We start from the raw sequence: 17,075 nt of genomic DNA, 5'->3' as shown, positions 1-17,075 counted from the left end.
CACAACCGATCCCCTAACCACAACCAGATCCCCTAACCACAACCAGATCCCCTAACCACAACCAGATCCCCTAACCACAACCAGATCCCCTACCATAATTGGATCCTCTAACCACGACCAGATCCTCTAACCACAATCGGATTCCCTAATCACAAACCAGATCCCCTAATCACAACTGGATCCTCTGCCACAACTGCATCCCTTAACCACACCAGATCCCCTAACCGCACCACCTGACCCCTAGCCATTTGATGCCCCTCTGAACCGGCACCCCTTCCCCCCAGCACAGCCCCGCCAGTGACACCCGGTGAGGGACTGAGCCTTTCACTCAGTGACAAAGCCATGGAGAGAGCGAGGTCAGAGCCCGCACACCACCAACTCAGATCTGTGACCCCGAGCAGCTGGGGCCTTCAGAGAGACCCAGAAACACAGCAAAGAGCCAAGCTCCGGGCTGGAGGTGAGAGACGGGATCGGACGGCCCCCGGGAGCTCAGAGCACGCGACGCCGCAGCTGGAGGCTTCCCCGGTGTCACCAGCAGCTCTGGTCCTCGGGGGGCGCAGGGAGCAGAGCCACCTCGGCCAGGGGCGGGCTGAGCAGGAGGGGGCCTGAGGGCCTGCCCGGCTCCCAGGAGATGCAGACCACTTCCTGCCCTGAGCACAGCAGCCAGAGCTGTCAAGTCGGGGGGAGGCAAAGCGACAGCCAGGGCTGCGCCAGCCCCCCTGACCCCGCGAGGCTGCTGGCCGGCCACGCCGTGTGTCCTCCCCACGGGCCCTGTGCTCCCTCTCGGGGGCCCTCCCGAGTCCCCCAAAGGGAGGAAAGGACGGGAGACGCTCGTGGGCGCGTGCTCAGCATGCGAGGGGCCTGGGCTCGGGCCCCCAGAGCAGGAGAGAAGCAAATGGGGGAAGTACACACACAAACACGTGAACACGCAAACAGGCTGTGTTCTGCTCACAAACGGCACGGGCGTTATCCCTGGGGAATGTGCGGAGCCAGGGTGCGAGGACAGCGGCTGTGGACGGGGAGAATGTGCAGAGCGTGTGGATGGCCCGGGAGCCCTGGGGCAGGACCCGGAGCCCCAGCAGCCTGGGGGGGCCCTGGGGGGTGTTGAAACACCCTCGACCCAGGCGGGAGGCTGGAGGCGCCACTGTGGTGACCCAGGCGGGTCTGTGGGCAAAGGGGACCAAGGACAAGGGTCTTCCTCTCCTTGGGGGGCTCCTAGGAGGTGCTCGGAGGCCCGGGGGCTGCTTGTGGGACGCCCTCACGGCCAGGCGTGTGCTGGCTGCGCCCCCACAGGCTGCCGGGGCCTCAGTGGCAGTGGACAGAGACAGGGTGCGAGGGCCAGAGCGACAGGACAGCGGCAGGCACTGCCTCGCACACGGCCACCCCGGGTTCGACCCCTGAGCATCCCCAGGTGTGACCCCCCCAGGGGCAGAGCTGGGCGGGCCAGGCCAGCAGAGCCGCCTTGTCCCGGGACAGTGACCGGGGGCCCGGCCTTGCTCCCTGTCACTGCCGGGGTGAGTGAGTTGCCGCCCCTCCGTGTCTCGGGGGGGAAGGTGCTTTCTTTCCTGCCGCCCGGAGCCCGGGGCCCGTCACGTGGCCCGGGGCCGGGGGTGCTGGGGCGGGGACACCGTGACCCTCGGTGACCCAGATGCAGCCGGGAGGCGTGTATGAAGCAAGCGAGAACGCCGGCTGGTGACAGTCTCTCAGCGACACCTCGGGCGCGCGAACCGCCCGTACCTGTGAGCTGATGGCTCCCTCCGGGAGAGAAACTGAGGCCACGCGGGGGTGGCGGGACACAGCCCCCCGTGGGGGTGGGCCTGCCGGGTGGGGGCGCGTGCGGGGCCCTTCTCACCCCGTCAGGGGCGTCCGGCTGGCCTCATTCCCGGACCCGCGGGGACGTGGCCCCCGACCCGCCCCGACCGGCCCCACCCGGCTGTCTGCCCCTCAGGCTCATCTTGTGGTGGGTGTCGCTGGGGTGCCGGGACCCCACAACACCCCCTTCACGACGCCGAGGGCTGGTGAGGGGAGAGGGACAGACGGACGGGAAGCTGGATGGCGCTGTGGACCGGTTCCCTCTGCCCGCCTGTCACAAAGGCAGGGGGGACCTGCCCCGCCCCGCCCTGCCTGCCCCACCCCGTCCCGGCAGAGGGAACCGGCGGACACTGGGGGGTCCCCCTTGCCAGGGCTGCCCGGTGCCAACCCGCCCCTCTCGGGACCTCGGCTTCCTTCTGTCCCCGCTGGACAGCAAATGCCCGCCCCGCCCCGCTGTCCGGGCAGGAGAGGGCCCAGCCGGGAGGCCGGCGGGCATCTGGCCCTGCTTGCTCGCGCCCAGTGGGAAGCCGCCGCGCCAGGGAACAAAACAGCCGCAGGAAATGCAGGACAGAAAGGCGGAGGAAGGGCCCGCTGTGCTGCCCCCTGCCTTCCAGAACCTTCCTTCTCTGAATGAGCGTCAGTCAAACGGAACAAGGGCCCAGGGAGGCGCCGGAGCCGGGCCCGGCTGGGCCGGGGGCTGGTCCAGAGTGGGGACTCGCCAGGCTGCCCAGGATGAAGGTTCCGCCCCGCGGCCTCTTGGGGACAGAAGAGGCAACCCCGCAGCCCTGCCGTGGCCCGGAGACTCGGGCTGCCCAGTCCCCCTTCGCCAGGGTCAGGCGGGCGGGCGGGTGGGCAGCTCTGCCTCAGTGCCCTGGGGCCCCTGTGCGGGGCCAGCAGCCTGAGTCCCTCCCGGTGCCTCCAGGCTTCTGTGCTGATCTGGGGCCACTCTGCCTCCCTCCCCTCACGGGCCCAGAGCCCCCGACCCCCAGCCCAGCAGCTCCGGGACAGGCGGCCCCCGAGGAGAGCCCCTCCCGGCCTCACGGCTTCTGCAACCCACCTCCCCCCACACGCCTCAGTCCCACGGGGGGGGTTGCTCTGCGGCGACGTGGGGGTGAGGGTGACTGTGGGCGCGGTGGGCTGGCCACAGGAAGCCCCCGGGGGAAGGCCCGCTGCCCCTCCCGAGGGACGCTGACCGGGCAGGCGGGGGCCCGGCCCCTTGGCCCCAGGGAGACGAGGCAGCACCTGGGCGTCACGAGCGTCTGAGCCCAGACGGGCACTGTGATGCCATGACCTGCGGCCCCTCGCCCGGCGGGTCCCACCTACGGCCCCCCATGCTGGAGGCGTCACCGCCAAGAGTGCCCGTGACCCGAGCCCAGTCTCGGGGGCAGTGGGGCGGCCAGTGCAGCTGGGAGTGAGCTCCACACGCACCGCGGGCGCACGCGTGGGGACAGCTGGGGACAGGGTCCCCGAGACAGGGCGGCACACGCAACACAGCTGCTCCCTCCCACCTCCCGCGGAATCCCAGGCCAGGGCCGGGTGGTGATGCCGGGGGCACGGCCCCCAACGTCCCTTCTGGTCCCCGCGCACCTCAGGACTGACCTCTGAGCACAGAGCCAGGAGCAAGTCCTGAGCACCACCGGGGGTGACCCCGGAAGTGGAAGCTGGGGAGCCCGTGCCCCCATTTCCAGGCCCTGGGCAGAACCAGGCTCCGACGAGCTGCAGCGGGGCCCATGCAGGCACACCCGTGACACAAGGCGCCCACAGCGAGGGGGTCTGGGTGCGAGGGGCGGGCAGGGCACACAGGCAGAGCTGGGCACAGCTGGGCACGAGAACGGGGCTCCCGGCTGCCGTCCCCTGGAGGCCGCATGGGGATCAGGGGCTCCTGGGAGCAGCCGAGCAGCCGAGACGCCTTAAGGAGGTCCCGGGGGCCAGGGCTCCCCCCTCCGGCTGGAGGGGCAGGAAGGAACCGGCGTCACTCGGCCCAGACAGCAGCACCGGAGACCCGACTGTGCCCGGGTAGTCACCCGCTGCAGAGGCAGTCTGGGGTCGACTGAGTCCAGACTCAAAGCAGTGGCGTGAGCCAGCTGGACGCCGCGTCACGGGGCGGCTCCTCAGGGCCCAGCGCTGCCCTGCCACCACCGTGCTCCCCAACCCTCCTCCTCCGTCCTCCCGGAGGGAGGGGCAGCGACGCCCCGGGGAGCAGGCAGGGTCGTCCCACACCCTGGCACTGCGGAAGGGCACCATCAATACCGCTGCCTCCCACAAAGGAAACTGCACTCATGTGAGTGTGAGTGTGTGTGTGTGAGTGTGTGTATGTGTGTGAGTACGAGTGCGTATGTGAGTGTGTGAGTGTGTTGTGGGTGTGTATGTGAGTGTGAGTGTGGGAGTGAGAGTGTGTGTATGTGAGTGTGAGAGTGTGAGTGTGTTAGTGTGTATGTAGGTATACAAGTGTGTGTGAGTGTATGTGGGTTATGAGTGTGTGAGTATGAGTGTGAGTATGAGTGTTATGTGTGCATATTAGTGTATGTGTGTGTTATGAGTGTGTATGTGTGTACGTGTGTGAGAGTGTACATGTGAGTGTGTGTATGTGTATGTGAGAAAGTATGAGTGTATTTGTGAATGTGTGTTTATGTGAGTGTGTGTGACTGTGTGAGAGTGAGTGTGTATGTGTGGGTTTGATTGTGTATGTGACAGTGAGGGTATATAAATATGTGTATGTGAGTGTATGGGTGAGTCTGTGTGAGTGTTATGTGAGCGTGTGAGTATGTGAGTGCATATGAATGTGTATATGAATGTGTGTATGTGTGTGAGTGTGTGAATCTACATATGAGAGTGTGTGTGTCAGAATGTGAGACAGAAATCAGGGCTCAGGCAAAACCAATGAGCATCTACTTTTATATACGCAAATCATGTACACATATGCTTCATATACATGGGTTTACATACATATCACTTCTATACATACATGTGCAGGCATGTGGTAGTATAGATGAGCAGCACACATGTGTGACATGGGACCACTGAACCAGTGTCCAGTAGTATATGTGTGTAAACCTGTGTATATGGAGCAAATATGTATGTGTAGAAATATGGGTGTATGCAGTCTATACACGTAGATGTGTATGTCCAACGTGGGCACAGGTGTATGTTAACACATGTGCATGCTTATCTACATACAGGGGTGCATGTACAGGGTCGATGGGGCTGTTCTGTGTAAATGCAGATGGACACATGGATACATGGCCACTCATGTAGAGACACGCCTACATGCACAAATAGGGTTTTACATGGATGAAAATGTACACACGTGGGTTACACGATTATGTCTAACTGTGCCTACACATTAAATGGTTATGTACACACACATATGCATGTGGGTTTGTGTTCTGTGGTTAGTGCATACAGGTGCATAGCACACACAAGGCTGTGTGTGCAGTGTGGGTGGATGCATGTGCCTGTTACATGCTACATTTTGTGCATGTGTGTAGGCGTGTGCAGGTGTTACACAAGTGTGTGCACACAGTCACACATGTATGTAGATGCGTACACACATTACATGGTTGCTGTGGACACATGTGCCGCAGGCTGTTTGTAGATGTGGATGCACGGGGGTGCGTGTACAGGCGTGTACACAGATGGATGCTGACAGTAGAACATGCCATCTGCAGACTGGATCCGTCAACCAAGAACCGAGCTGGTCACTCCACAGAGGCAGTGAGGGCATCACCAAGCAGCACCTCAGGCACACGGTGGCACCTGCAGGGACAAAGGGTCTTCGGGAGAGAAGGAGGCGCAGACGCAGAGGGGAGGGCGGCGAGCCCTGGGCCCGCTTGTGCTCCGCCTGTCCCCTGCCTGTGCTCTGCCTGTCCCCTGCCTGTGCTCCGCCTGTCCCCTGCCTGTGCTCCGCCTGTCCCCTCCCTGTGCTCCGCCTGTCCCCTGCCTGTGCTCCACTTGTCCTCTGCCTGTGCTCCGCCTGTCCCCTGACTGTGTTCCGCCTGTCCTCTGACTGTGCTCCGCCTGTCCCCTGACTGTGCTCCACCTGTCCTCTGCCTGTGCTCCACCTGTCCCCTGCCTGTGCTCTGCCTGCCTTGACTGCGCTCTGCCTGTCCCATGCCTGTGCTCTGCCTGTCCCCTGCCTATGTTCCGCCTGCCCCGACTGTGCTCCGCCTGTCCCCTGACTGTGCTCTGCCTGCCTCCTGCTTGTCTCCCGCCTGTGCTCTGCCTGTGCTCTGCTTGTCCCCTGCCTGTCCTTCACCTGTCCCCTGCCTGTGCTCTGCCTGCTCCCTGACTATGCTCTGCCTGTCCCCTGACTGTCCCCTGACTGTGCTCTGCCTGTCCCCCGATTGTGCTCCGCCTGTCCCCCACTTGTTCCCCTGCTTGTCTCCCACCTGTGTTCTCTCTGTCCCCCACCTGTGCTCTGCCTCTTCTTCGCCTGTGCTCAGCCTGTCTCCTGCTTATCTCCCGCCCGTGTTCTGCCTGTGCTGCTTGTCCCCTGTCTGTCCTTCACCTGTCCCCTGCCTGTCCTCTGCCTGCCCCCACCTGTCTCTTCTTCCCCCTCCCCCCTCCCCTGCCCGCGCTGGCACAGCAGAGCCACCCCGGCACGTGGCAGGGCTGCTGCACTCAGCGACAGCCCTCTGGGTCCCACAGGCCCCTGTGGAAGCCCTCAGCCCCGTGGGCCCGGGAAGGCTGAGCCTGGCGGCACAGGACCAGCCGACTGTGGGGGCGAATATTCCAGTCACACCGGAAACCCCTCTGGAGCTCCCAGCCGGGACATTCCTCGCTGTCGTCCGATATTTGAACCCGGTTTCGAGGCCGTCCACCGAGCCAGACTCCCGGCGGCTGCCACCCCTGCCCGCCTCACAGCAGCCCTGCGGCAGGGCGGGGATCCCACGGGCAGGTGGCTGGGCGGCCCCTCCCTGGCTGCCACGCACCTCCTGTCCCCATTCCCCAAACCCGCAGCATCTGCCGTGGGCCCGAGGAGGCTGTGTCAGCGGCAGGAATTCCAGGCCCTCCCGCGCATCCCGCCTCGGAGCAGCTGGGGCTGGCGGGCGTCAGGCTGCCCTGTGCCGCAGGGACCGGAACCAAGCCCCTGCCTCCCGGGCCCTGTCCCTGCTCCTTCCCATGCCAGCAGGGCCGGCCCTCCGCCATGCCCAGCCCGCAGGGCCGGCGTCAGGGACCAGAGCCCAGTGAAGCCAGAGCTGAGCTCAGGAGGACGCGCTGCCCTGCGTCCCCACTGCCGTGGACCGTGGGGCTCACCACGAGGGGGCTCTCAGGAGGACATGACCCCGCTGGGCGCCATGGGCATCCACACACCAGCGCCCCGACCCGTAACAAGCCATCTGGATCCAGACACACACGTGCCTGGGGGCACTTCTAGGGCCAGCTCTGGACGTCCTGTCCACCTGTCCACGTCCACCCACCCCAGCACCCTCCCCATGCCCACCCTCGGTGGGGGCTCAGGCCTTCCTGGGCGGCACCACTGGCACCTCTGATGAGGCTCTCTGGAACATTCCAGAGTCCCATCGCCATGCTCCCCCACCTGCCACAGAGCCCACCACCCCCTGTCTCCCCCGGCCCCCCAAACCACTCGCCTCTGCGTGGTGGACTCCTAAGTCCCTGCATTTCGGAGGGCACAGCCCATGGCAGGAGAATGTTCCTGGCTTTTCCTTTTTCAGGGCCGGGTAAAAGGGCGTGTGCTCCCCTGGGTCCAGTGCAATAAATCTCGCTTCCAAGCCGTGCCTGCCTTTCCCAGTTCCGCCAGGTCCAGTTCCCGCAACACCCACACCTGGGCCCAGGGCTTCGCGCCCTGCAGGCCCTGAGCCTCATCCTGCCAGTGACCAGGGCGGGCAGCAGGCTGCATCCCTTCTTTCCTCCCTTCCCTCTGGCCCCACCCGAGGGGTCAGGCAGCAAGGAAGGCCAGTGAGGCCCAGGGCGAGGCACTCAGCGGGCCGGGGGAGGGATCCCAGCAGAACCCTCCTTCCCTCCGGGGCAGGTGGACGGTCCACGCCCTGCTGAGAACATCCGCCAGCTCGGCCGGCACCGCGAGGCTGCCTGGTCGCTGCCTTTTTCGCAGCCCAGCCGAGCTGCCCTCACACCTTCCCGGGCCCATTTTCACCTGCCCGGCCGCCCGCAGGGTGAGAGCCCGGGTCTGCCAGCCCTGGAGCGCCGAGGGCCGGGCAGGCGTCTCCACCAGACACCGGCTCCCCGAGGCTGCGGCCCTCACGCAGGAGGGGACCGCAAAGTGGCCACGCTGCGGCCATGCCGGGAGCTGGCGTCCGGGAGGGCCGCCTGCACCGACCCTCACCCGCCTGCTTGCCGCCCCCCACGCTGGGCGGGGCCGAGGGGGCGCCCGCCAAGGAGGGCCCAGTACGAGGGGCCCAGGCAGCTGACCCGGCCGGGCATGCGGACAGGGAGCAAGGCGCGAGGGGACCAGAAGACTCTGGAGAGGCCCTGGAAAGGCAGCAGGGGCCAGTGCAAAGACCCCGAGGTGCAGGCGCCACCCTCGCTGCCCGTCAGTGTGCCCAGCAGCCGCAGTGGGCGCTCGGGACGGCACGCGTGGAGTCTCGGACCCAGGACGCGCACAAAGACGGCCGCACACATGCTCAGATGGATGCACGGATGGACACAGGCGCGGCGCCTGATTAGCCCCGCCTCCAGAGGGGCGGGGCCAGAGGCGTGGATAGGGGCGTGGTCGTGGGCTGAGAACTGATGTGGGTGTGGCCATAAGGGCATGGCCCAGGAGGGACTATTTGTGGGGCGTGGCCAGATGGGGGCGTGGTTTGGGCGTGGTAGAGGGGGCGTGGCCGGAGGGTCCCCTGCGTCCTGGGAATTTGGGATCGGAATTGGTTGGTTAAGTCCACCTCCCGGGCCTTGTGAGGGAAGGCCCCAGGTCCCTACCCCGTGAGGCCTGGGGTGAGGAGCCGCTGAGATTGGGGCCGACTGTGGGCGCCCCCGGGAACCCGCAGAAACGCAGCAGAGGTCCCAGCGGCTGACCACGGCCGCGCCCCGGCCCCGAGCCCAGGGAGCGGGGGCAGCACGTGGGGGACACACGCCAGGGCTGCTCCATGGCACCGGAGGCTGCGTCTCTGCCTCCTGGCTCCCCAGGGTGCCCCTCCGCGCCCTGACCCGGCCCTCGCCTGCTGCCCGGTATTCCCTCCCCACCCTGTCCCTCGCCTGCTGCCCCCAGTCCCCTCCGCGCCTTGACCCGGCCCTCGCCTGCTGCCCACGCGGATGTGAATGGCAGGGGCGACTCTGGCGGCTGGGCAGGAGGCCCTGCTGGTGTCCATCACCCAGGTGAGCGCTGGTCAGGCCTTCTGGGCTGAGCACCCGGGGTCCGGGTTCAGGCCCCCGTACCACTTGGGAGCCCCCTCGAGAGATGGCAGGGGAACTGGCAGCTGCACCCAAGGAAGGCAAATGACCCTGGGCCCGGGGGCGGTGCCCAGTGCCCAGCGCCCAGCGCACGGCCTCCTGAGTCTTGCTGAGGCCACAAGACGGGCAGGGAGTAGCTGCTGGGCGTGCGTGCTCGGGTGGGGTGTAACTGCCCGGATCTGTGACTCGGGGTGGCAGTGCCCAGACCATAGGGGACCCGGCCCTGGAGGCACCGCAGCTGCCCCGAGGCCAGGCAGAGCCCGGGGGAGGCGGGGTGAGAGCTGTTAGCTCCCGCCGTGCCGAGTGCTCGCAGACGCCCGACCCACATGCCGCCTGCCTGCCCCGTGGGGTGACCCGGGCCTGGGGCTGGATGCCGTGAGGTGGTGGGTCCGAGCTCGACTCGGGGGACTCCTGGGCTGCCCGCACACGTGACCTGGGCGCCTGTGCTGGCCTGCGCGGCCCGGAGGAGGGAAGGCCGCCTCTGCCCCGAGGCTGGGTGCCCGCTGGCCCTTCTCTCCGTCCCTCGCACCCCAGCTTCCCTCCTCCCTTCCTGAGGGAGTCACTGGCCGGAGGGGCCTTAGGGTCATCGGTGTCCTGCAGCCCCTTCCCCGGCGCTGCCCCAGAGGAACCGGCTTCCTGAGGCGACGCCAGGTCACGCCAGGTCACGTGTCCCTGGGCCGGCGGGGCCCGCACTGCCCTGGGTCCCGCAGCAGCTGGTGCCTGTGGCCTGCGGACACGCGCCCCGGGGTCTCCCGGCAGCCCCAGGGCACCGACGCTGACGTCACCCCACCCAGGCGTGGCCCCCAGAGCAGACGCCCGTCGTCTCCCAGGGGCCCCGCCAGTGAGGTCGCAGCAAGCACAGCCCGAACCTCGGCGAGTTACCTGGCGGCTGCGGTCACGCCGGGCCAGTCCCCCCCGGGTCCTGCGGTGAGTGTGGCCGTGTCCATCTGTCCGTCCTCTGCGCAGACCCAGCCCTGGGGCTCACATGGGCTCCTGGCGAGGCTGGACCTGGCCAGGCCGCATCCCCAGCGGGCACGGAGGGCATCAGGCTCTGTCCCGCTAAGGCCCCCCCGCCCCGCGTGGCCCAGGGAGGGGGCACAGTGTGGGGCAGAGGCAGGACCCCCAGAACCCGGGCAGGAGGGGCCCTGCCCGCCGGAAGCAGCAGCGCCTCACGGAGATGCAGCACACCTGGGTGGGCGGGGCTGCGGCTCCAGGTGCTGCCAGGAGGGGCGGCGCCCCCACCCCAGCCCCTCCTGCGTCCCCCACACCCAGGAGGTGTCCAGTGCTGGTCCCTGGGCCCTGCGGGAACCCGGGAGTCGCTTCCGACACCGGCCCCCTGGGCCCGAGATGCGGGCGGGGGTGCCAGCCGCCTCACACCAGATTCTCTGCCGTGACCCCCACAGGGCTCCCAGCAGCCCCGTGTGCCGTCCCAGCCCCAGCCCCGGCCCCAGTCCCGGTCCCGGCCCGAGAGTCAGCGCGGGCAGGAGCCGGGGATGCTGGGAAAGTGGCCACCAGCCCCCGGCAGCACTTCGGCTCCTTCCCCCAGTGCTCGCCCCCTCACCCCCCTGGAGTCGGGGCTCGGCAGAGAGAAGCCAGAGTGTGCGGGTCTAGTGTGCGCATGGGAGTGTGGAGACACAAGTGTGCACGTTTGCGTGACCGTGCGCCTGTGCATGCATGTGTGTGCATGTGCAGGTGTGCAGCGGCCTGTCCAAGGCTGGGGCGGGGCACCCCCGGGAAGGGCCGTCCAGGAAGGGACCCAGAGAGGTGGGCGGGCAGGGTGGGGCCCCGGGGCTTCCTCAGACCCAGTGACTGCCCCATGCCCCGGGTTTCTGCCAAGGGTGGGCGACTCCCGTGTGGGGAAGCCGGAGCTCCCGTGTGGGCAGGGCACACAAGCCGCACAACGTCTGTCCCGTGAGCAAGGGCCCGTGGGAGCTGGGAGCACAGGTCAGGGCCGCGTCCAGTCAGCCCACGGGCACCTGCTGCCCCGGGCACCTTCCGGGCACAGCCCCAGGCTGAGACAGGAGTGCGTGGGGCGCACAGCAACGGGAGCCCGCGGGACTGAGTGTGCGTGTGCGTGCATGTGTGTGCGAGTGCACGTGTGCGTGCATGTGCGAGTGTGCATGTGTGTGCGTGTGTGTGCGTGTGCGTGCGAGTGTGCGTGTGTGTGCGTGTGTGTGTGCATGTGTGTGCGTGTGTGTGCGTGTGTGTATGTGCAGGACGCATGGTCCGTGTGCACTGACCCCGTGTGTGCCCGTGTGGGGAGCTGAGCCTGCAGGCCACCCTGTGGCTGCAGACTCCTTCCCCTGCTGTCCTTTGGCTTATGGCCGCCGGTATGAAATACAGATGGGCGCCTGGGGAGGGACAGCCAGAGCCTGGCGGGCTGCTGTGCGTGTGTATGTGTGCGTGTGTGCATGCGTGTGCATGTGTGTGCATGCATGTGTGCATGTGCATGTGCGTGTGAGACTCGGGGGGGTCGGGGCTCAAGGTGCAGAGCAGCCTGGCCTGGCCCCTGCAGGACAGCCGTGCTGGCTTTGAACTCAGCGTGAACCCCACTCTCAGCCACTGCAGAGAAGCAGACTCAGGTTAACCCTCTGTTCCCCCGGCCCCAGCCCCAGCTGCAGCGCTGGCAGAGGACAGCACCCCCGGGCCCTCCCTGCCCCTCCCCTGCCCCCTGAGAAGGGGCCCAGGAGGGCTGACAGGGCTGAGTCCCCTCCTGACCCTCCCGGCCTGGCCCCTTCTCGGGGTCCCTGGGGGGCCGGCACATACAACCCCACCCCGGGCTCGACGGGGGTGACCTCCGGGGGCAGGGGCCGTGGCACGGGCAGCCCAGGCCGTCCCCCTCGATGGGGACAGGTGAGCTGCACGCTGCGGCTAAGTCCTAAGAATGAGAGCGGGAGAAATTGAAATATTCATATTTTTGTCCAGCACCAGGGAAGCGAGAGGATGAAAGGAGAGGATAATGGGAGGATGAGTCTCTCCTTCAGCACACGGAGGGCGCAGCTGGCTGGGGGAGGGCTTCCTTCAGGAGAAAAGAGAAGCAGTTAAGACGGGCTCTGGGGGGCTCGAGGGGCGCGGCAACGAAAACGTGGGCAGCGGCTTTTCATCAGAAACCTGCACTCTGAGATGCTGCAGCCTCGTACTGTGCCCAAACATGCCACACACACACGCACGCATGCACACATGCTCACAAGACGCACATGCACACACATACACACAGACACATCTACATGCACACACATGCACACCTACATACATACACATGCATGCATGCACACAGGACACACATGTACTCTATACGCACTCACACAGACACACATACACCATAGACACACCTGCCCACACAACACACATGCACACCTATGTGCATTCACACACTATAAGCACCCATGCATACATAGATACACACACATACACACATGGCCACAAGATCCACATACACTTATACACAGACCACATGCACACACATGCATGCACACATGCACATGTGTACTCACACATAGACATGCATGCACACATAGATACACATATATGCACATATATGCACCCATACACATAAATATGCACATGCATGCACACATATAGACACACAAATATACATGCACACACATGCACACAGACACACATGTGTCCTTATACACATACATGGACACATATACATGCACACATAGATACACATGCATATCCATGCACACCCATATGCACACAGACACATGTGCACACATGTGCATGCACACAGAGACACACATGAACACATATATATGCACATACAGAAACAGATGCACACATGCACGCACACATAGCCTGCTCCCCGGAGTTGCCTTTAATCTCAACTTTAATTTAAACAGAAACACTTGGGGCTGGAGTGATAGCACAGTGGGTAGGGTGTTTGCCTTGCACGCGGCCGACCCGGGTTCGATTCCCAGCATCCCATATGGTCCCCTGAGCACCACCAGAAGTAATTCCTGAGTGCATGAGCCAGGACAAACCCCTGTGCATCGCCAGGTGTGACCCCCCGAAAAAAAAATTTTAAAAAATAAACAGAAAAGCTTCAGGCCTGGCATTGAAGCTTCGCAGGGGTGCAGCCCCCAGGCTGCGCTGGGACCCAGCTGCCCCCGGACACCAGCCAGGGCTGCTGCTTTCTCCTTCCCCAGCCAGTGTCCAGTCAAACAACCACGGCAAATGCAGTTCCTACTAACACTCGGGCCATCTGTATGGACACAGCTGGAGACATAGTAAGCTAAAGCTCGGCTCTTCCTGGGGCGTCTCACTGTGTGACCCAGACCACAGGCCTCAGGCCAGGGGAGTCTTTCCTAACCCCGCAGGGTCCTTGTTCAGTTACTTCTTCTTGGGTCATGACAGTTTGTCCACGACCGTGCTCTTAACTGACTGCTTCTGGAGGCACTGAGCCTGCCTGTTTTCAATGCCAGGGTCGCTTACAGCTTGTCCTGGGTCCCTCGCTGGGACCCTCCTTTTGGGGTGCTAGGAGGCTGGAGCGAGAGCACAGCGGGTTGCACGTTTGCCTTGCATGCGGCGGACCCAGGTTCGATTCCTCCATCCCTCTCGGAGAGCCTGGCAAGCTTCCTGTGGCGTATTCGATATGCCAAAAACAGTAACACCAAGCCTCACAATGGAGACGTTACTGGTGCCCGCTCGAGCAAACCAATGAGCAACGGGACGACAGTGCTACAGGGCTACAGTGTACTTGGTGCTACTAAGGGCAACTGAGGCTTACGTCAAGTAAGTACAACGGTTCCCAGGAGCGACTGTTATTCAGATTATCTGGGTTAACCCCTGAGCTACAAAAGCACGACTGTCTCCCTGTGTCCGTGCAGAAGGACATGCTCTCAGGCAACCCTGCAGAGCACCTGAGCCGACCTCCCCGCTGCCAGCGCCCGCCCTCCCTCTCTGCCCACAGGACCCGCCTGTCCCCGCAGCCGTGTCTGAGGAGAGCCGCGCCGCTGCTGGCGCTGGGGCCGGCCGGGCCGCGCGGGCGGGCGCCGTGATTTGCCTTTGGTCTCTCGCAATCAGAGAGCTTTGACTGTGACAATTAGAGTGATGAGCAGACGCGATCTTTTTTGGTCAAGCTGCAATTACCCTCCTGCCGGGGGGCGGCGGAGAGTGGGGTCTCCAGCTCGGCTCAATCACGGCTGCTCTGCTCGCGCGGGTGCGAGCCGGCCAGGCAGCTGGGAGTGACCGCCCGGCTGGGGGGGCCTGCCCGGGGCAGTGCAACAGCAGGAGCTCTGCCCCCCCAACCCCGTGCTCTGCTCCTGACCGCTCGCGTGACAGACGTGGAAACTGAGGCCTGCCAGAGCCACCAACGGCCAAAGGGCCGGAAATGAGGCTTTCCGGGCTGCCCCAGGCCCCGCCCCAGAGACAGGGCTGACGGCACCCCCCGCGTGGGGCGAGGAAGACCACCCTCTGGGCCGGCCCAGACCCCTCCTGGTGGAGACCTGCTTCCCCGCGCCCCCCCAGGCAGGCGAGGAAGGTGCAGGGTCCCCCGTGACACCCCCCCCGACCATCCCGACGCTCCAGCCGCGACCCGGTCCCCCAGCCACTCTCAGACTGGCCGAACACTGGCCTCAACCGGAGGAGCGGCCCAACTGGCCGGGAGTGAGGGCCAGACCCGGCCCAGGCCAGCGCGGCTGCAGGGAGCGGGAGAGGGCGGCGAGGTCACAGCGAAGGGGAGTCGCACCGGGCTCCGAAACAGCAGCCCCCTCCCCTCCCCCTCCTCCTGCTCCTCCCCCTCCTCCTCATCCCCCTCCTCCTCCTCCCCTCCCTCCTCCTTCTCCTCCCCCTCCTCCCCTCCCTCCTCCCTCCCTCTTCCTGCTCCTCCCCCTCCTCCCTCCCTCTTCCTGCTCCTCCCCCTCTTCCCCTCCCTCCTCCTGCCCCTCCTTCTTCTTCCCCCTCCCCCTCCCCTCCCTCCTCCCCTCCCTCCTCCTGCTCCTCCTCCCCTCCCTCCTCCTGCTCCTCCCCCTCTTCCCCTCCCTCCTCCCCCTCCTCCTTCTGCTCTCCCCCTCCTCCCCTCCTTCCTCCCCTCCCCCTCCTCCTCCCCTCCCTTCCCCTCCCTCTGTTCCTCCCATCCTCCTGTCTCTCCACTCTCTCCTCCCTCCTTCGTGTCCATGTCCCCAGCCCCTAACTGGCCCCCGAGCCCAGCTGACCTCTCCCCTGGTTCAGGCAAACCCTGGGCTGACAGTTGCCCCCCACCCCCCACCCCGGTGCCTTCCTCTAGTCTCTCGGCCGTGTGGAGAGCGGGCGGGTGGCGGGCCTGGTGGGAGGAAGTGATTCATCAGCCGCAGGCGTGATTCAGACCAGCCGCAGCGTTGCTGAGAATCCCTCGCCAAGTGGCCGGGCTGGCCGCCTCGGTGCCGGAGCCGTGACACGAGTCGGGGGGCTGTCCGGGGACAGGAGACAGGGCAGGTGGCGAAGGCCCCCCCGGGCCCCAGGCTCCAGGCCGAGCCCCGATGGACCCCGACACAGACCCTGCCCCCGCCGGCCCCTGCAGCGTGGCTGCTGCCCACGGCCGAATGGGGACGGGGGTCCCAGCCCACAGCCCACAGAACTGGTCGCCTGGCGGCTCCCCGTGCACACCCAGCCCACGCACGCCACGGCGCCGGCTCTGCCTCCCTGCAGCCCGGCGAGCCTGTCGGCAAGGCCGGAGGCCCCAACACCCGGAGATGCAGGAAGCAGCGTGCCAGGCCCCGGCGAGCCCTCAGCACGCCCCGAGCCCACACACACACACACACACACACACACACACACACACACACGGCCCCCGAGCACACACCACACACACACACACACACACACACACACACACACAGAGGCCCCGAGCCCCCTCACACACACACACATACACACACACACACACACACACACACGGCCCCCGAGCACACACCACACACACACACACACACACACAGAGGCCCCGAGCCCCCTCACACACACACACATACACACACACACACACACACACACACGGGCCCTGAGCCCACACATACACACACACACACACACACACGGGCCCTGAGCCCACACACACACACACACACACACACACACACACACACACACAGAGGCCCCGAGCCCTCACACACACACACGGGCCCTGTGACCTCACACATGGGCCCCATGACCTCACACACACATGGGCTCCGAGCCCTCACACACGGGGACCCCAGAGTGACTGTCTCCTGTGCAGCTGCCTCATCTGGAGCAGGACAGGGGTGGGGGACCCGCACGCTGCCCCTTGAGGCCACGTCCGTCTGTCTATCTGTCCACCCATCTGCCCGTCCGCCTGTGAGGCTTTGCCGCTGCCGCCCGCTGCCCCCCGCCCGCTGAGCTGAGGGCGGGCCCTGCTGAAGCAGCCCCTCCAGGAGACGGAGGTGGGGGGAGTGTTTTCCCCATTATCATGTTGCTAGGCAACGTTCCTACAACATCAGCAGCTCTGGAAGCCGTGGAAGGGGTGTCTGGCAGTGGAGGGGTGGGGGGCGGTGCTGGGGGGCACAGCCCGAGGGAGCCAAGGACGGAGCCCGCTCCAGCTTCCGCTGGGACCCCCCGCCCCCGGCGCCCTGATTTTGTAAGATCAGCTTCCCCTAGTGACAAAGAAAGAAAAATCAAACCCGTGCCAAGGGAACAGCCGACGGATGCCAAGAACAGCCGAGAGTGCCAAGGCTGTGGGGCCGCTGTGCCAGCAGGCCCGCGCGGGGCTATCCTGGCCCCCCTCCTGCCCCGACCGACCCCAGGCCCGGACGGGCCCAGCCCCCGCCAGGCCTTGTCCTGCCTCGGCAGGGAGGGTCTCTCCCGGGCTGACGCCTGTCACCCTCTTTCCTGGGTGGGGGCGGTGGCCCAGCGCAAGGCTCGGGCTTGCCTGGTGGCGCCCAGGCGGCCGCGGGCAA

This window comes from Sorex araneus, chromosome 2 (assembly GCF_027595985.1).
Source record: "Sorex araneus isolate mSorAra2 chromosome 2, mSorAra2.pri, whole genome shotgun sequence".
Lineage (NCBI taxonomy): Eukaryota > Metazoa > Chordata > Mammalia > Eulipotyphla > Soricidae > Sorex > Sorex araneus.
Note: the sequence above shows the minus strand (reverse complement) of the source record.